Source organism: Nannospalax galili, unplaced genomic scaffold, assembly GCF_000622305.1.
Source record: "Nannospalax galili isolate Female #2095 unplaced genomic scaffold, S.galili_v1.0 scaffold1454, whole genome shotgun sequence".
Taxonomy (NCBI): domain Eukaryota; kingdom Metazoa; phylum Chordata; class Mammalia; order Rodentia; family Spalacidae; genus Nannospalax; species Nannospalax galili.
Genome location: NW_008334056.1, coordinates 426,229 through 430,571, shown reverse-complemented (window position 1 = coordinate 430,571; position 4,343 = coordinate 426,229). Strand labels below are relative to the sequence as shown.

General features: G+C 44.1%; 1 pseudogene; it reads left to right on the top strand.

The window, feature by feature from the left end:
- The first annotated feature begins 2,575 nt into the window (after nt 1-2,575).
- Nucleotides 2,576-3,675, top strand: LOC103730739 (annotated as a pseudogene).
- Nucleotides 3,676-4,343: the final 668 nt, after the last annotated feature.

Sequence of the window (4,343 nt, the reverse complement as noted above, 5' to 3'; positions counted from 1 at the left end):
ATAACATTTTTTAAAAGACTCATACAAATCAGAAATAAATGGGTGGAGAAAAATATACCACACTAACACCAAAAAACAAAACAAAAACAACAAATTGCTACATTAATTTTAGACAGAGCAGAATTCAGAGCAAGGAAAATCATCAGGGATAATCATCATGATTAAAGAGTCACAGCTCTAAGAAGACATGAAATGTTCCTGTGTGTGCCTAATAACCGAACATCAAAATAACTGAAGAAAAAAAAAGGACAGAACTTGTGAGGAGAAACAGATGAATCTGTTGTTGTAGTTCAAGTCTCTAACATCATATACCAGAGGTAAATAGATCTGGCAAGCAGAAAATCAGAATATATTGAACTCAACTATATCATCAATATATAATTCACACGTGAAGAGTGCTTATCCGAGAACAGAAAAATGCACATTCTTCTCCAGCTCCTATGGAGCACTCACCAAGACAGGCTACGTTGCTAGGTGCAAAACATCCTATCAGATTTAAAAGATAAGAAATCAGGGCGGAGGAGATGGCTGAGAGAATAAAGTGCCTGCCATGTAAGCGTGAGGATCTAGGTTCATAGCCCCAGCATCTGCATAAAAAGCCAGGCATGGCCAACCATGTCTGTGATCCCAGTGCAGGAAGTTCAGAGACAGTTAGATCCCTGAGTTCAGTAGCAGTCAGCATAGCCAATCAGTGAGCTCCAGGTTCAGTTGAGAGACCTTGTCTCAAAAGATAAGGTGTCAAATGATTGAGAGAGACACCCGACATCAGTTTCTGGTCTTCACTTGCACACACACACACACACACACACACACACACACACACACATACACACACACACACACGACAAAGTTCAGAAATCATACACTGTTTACTCTCAAACCACATGGAATTAAGATAGAAATCAATAACAGAAATATGGCTAGAAAGTCCAAAACATTGGGAGACAAAATGACACACTTCCAAATAATTCTAAATTATTATTTATGATCAAAGAAAAAAATCTGAGAAATATTTTTTAATGTCTGGAATTAAGTTAAAATAAAAACAGCTTATTAAATTTGTGAAATATAGAAATAGTCCATTGATGGAAATTTGTAGTATTCCATATGTATTAGAAGAAAGGACAACATTGTACATACATTTCCTGGGAGACATGAACAAACATCTATTCATCCCACATAGGGCATCAATGAGAGACCAATATGATTCCATCCAAGTCCAACTTGGTGAGCCAGTGAGTTTATTGGAGTCATTAGAGAAGCATAGGTGACAGAAAACAGTTGCACCACTGAAAAGTCCCACTCCACTACGGGTGACATCCTGCAGAAGCTGCGTCACGGAGTACCACCCTCAAGTAATCTACCTTCTGTATACTCCTACATTTCCCAAGATCACATGCAGCTGGAGGCAGGAATGAGTAGTGGGTAGAATCCCAGGTTTGAGTCCCATGACTGTCCCCCTTTCTCTTTCTACTAGGGAATGCTCATGACCCCATACCATTACCCTTGGACTTAACTATCGCTGTATTGTGCTGCTTATTTCTTTGCCATGACTAGATGGTCAGTCACTCCTGTTCCATGATGGCCGATGTTCATGTCGGGTCCACAAGAAAAAGCTATACCACATCAGACTATTAATATAAATATACAAAGAACTCTTAAAACTCAACAAATTCAGTTAAAATGTGGAAAAACCTGAATGCGAATCTTGCCAAAGAAAATATACATAGGTAGTGTAAGCATATAAAGAGATGCTTATCAATGTTTTCCATTAAAGTGACACAAACTGAAATGATAATGAACATTATAACAACCAAACCCCAAACACTGGAACACCAGATGTGGGCAAGGCTAGGAAGAATAGCTAACAAGAATTCCCATTCACTGGTGGTGGGAATGAAAAACATTACAGCCGTGTGAAAAGGTAGTTTTGTCAGTGGCATCACATAGACTCAGCCCAGCACTGACACCGGTAGCCAGAGAAGTTCCCCTCTTAGGAGTCTCCACAGAGGTAAAGTCAGATCATTGACTGTAGACAGGGAAGACTTTTAGAATGACCCAGAATAAGGTAAAGTGAGTTTATTAAGTAGCTCTAAGAGAGATTATGTGCAATAGATTTACACATGGGCATTTGAAACAGGAACACCCTTCACAATGGTTATATATGTGATTCTATCACTTTTAAACTGGCATTGCTCAAAGAACACACTGACAACAAGGCTGAAAGATTAAACAAACTTTTTTTTTTTAATACGAATGACTGTTATGCCTGCATGTATGTAAATGCACCTGGGTGGTGCATTGCATGTGAAGGTCAGAAGAGGTCGTCCAATCCCTTGAAACTAGAGTTACAGACGGTTGTTAGCTACCATGTGGGTGTTGGGATTCAAATCCAGTCTTCTGCAAGAACAGCTAGTGCTCTTACCTGTTGAGCTATCTCTCCAGGCCCAGATTAAGCAAACTTTAAACACTAAGTAAAAATCGGGTTCTGGTGTGCATTATCACGTTCTTTCCTCAGTGCCCGTGTCTACCCACCACACCCCACAAACCCAACCCCCTCCTCTGCCAGGAACTTGCTGCCACTGGCACCATGCCCTGCCTATACCCAGCACTGACCCTAGAGCTGAAGAAGGAGTTGTCTGATATCACTCACCGCATTATGGCTCCTGGCAAGGGCATCTTGGCTGCAGATGAGTCCACCAGAAGCATTGCCCAGCAACTGGAGTCCACTGGCTGGGAGAACACACAGGAAAACCGGGGCTTCTACCGCCAGTTGCTGCTGACCGCTGACAATCGTGTGAATCCCTGCTTTGGGGGCAGGGGCGGGGGGAGGAGCAGGTGATCCTCTTCCATAAGACACTGTACCAGAAGACAAATGATGGACGTCCCTTACCCCAAGTTATCAAATCCAAGGGTGGTGCTGTGGGCATCAAGGTAGACAAGGGCATGGTACCCCTGGCAGGAACCAACGGCAAGACCACCACCCAAGGACTGGATGAGCTGTCTGAACACTGTGCGCAGTACAAGAAGGATGGAGCCAACTTTGCCAAGTGGCCGTGTTTGCTGAGGATTAGCGAACTCACCCCCTCCACCCTTGCCATCATGGAAAATGCCAACGTTCTGGCCTCTTGTGCCAGCATCTGCCAACAGAACGCTATTGTGCCCATTGTGAAGCCGGAAATCCTCCCTGATGGGGACCATGACTTGAAGGCTGTCAGTATGTAACTGAGAAGGTACTGGCCGCTATCTACAAGGCTCTGAGCGACCACCAAATCTACTTGGAAGGCACCTTGCTGAAGCCCAACATGGTAACCCAAGGCCATGCTTACACCCAGAAGTTTTCGAATGAGGAGACTGCCACAGCAACTATCACAGCACTGCGCCTCACAGTGCCCCCTGCTGCCCCTGGGATCACTTTCATTCATGTCTGGAGGGCAGAGTGAGGAAGAGGCTTCCATCAACCTCAATGCCATCAACAAACGCCCCCTGCTGAAGCCATGGGCATTGACTTTCTCTTATGGCTGAGCCCTGCAGGCCTCTGCCCTAAAGGCCTGGGGCAGGAAGAAGAGAACTTGAGGGTTGCCCAAGAGGAGTACATCAAGCGAGAGAATATTCTAAGTGGTCAGGCTGGGGAGGCAGCCAGTGACCATCTTTGTCTCAAACCATGCCTACTAAACTAAGGAGACCTAAGGCTGCCCCATCAACACTCAAGGCCCCTGCCTACCCTTGCCCTTGAAGAAGGGGCCTCCAGGCTCTTTCCCATCGCTCTTGCCACCTTTGTGATTTTGGTGTATGGTGCTGTCTTTGAATACTAACTCTGTTGTCCCTTTCTGCCAACAACTATTTAAGAGGGGAGAAAGAAAAAAAATAATAAAAACTAAGTAAAGTTTATATCACGACTTCGGCTGAGCCTGATCGCTAAACACAGTCATAATTGGGCTTGTTGATGGTTGTGCTCATTCATTAAAGGAGGGCCAAGCAGGATAACCAGACCCTCACCTGAGTATCCAGTCACTCTTCACAGCCAACTAGTCTAGCCTTGGAAGGAAAAAGAAAAATGAGGAGGAATCCCATAGAGGGATGCTTTTGGAAGCCCTTGTCAAGAAATGCCAATGGACTCGCACATGAACATTTGAAAATTGCCCTGTTCTGACTTTTTTCTAGTTCCCTGTCTAGAACTTGTAATGCTAATTACTCTTTCCTTTGCTTCTCCTTCACATCTCCCATTCATGATTCAAGGACCTTCTTCTTCCCTTAGAGACAACAGTTATACAATTTGGGAGTATTTTAGATAGATCCACTGAAGGAGTGCTCCCATTGCCTCACCCTGCATCACTGTTCAT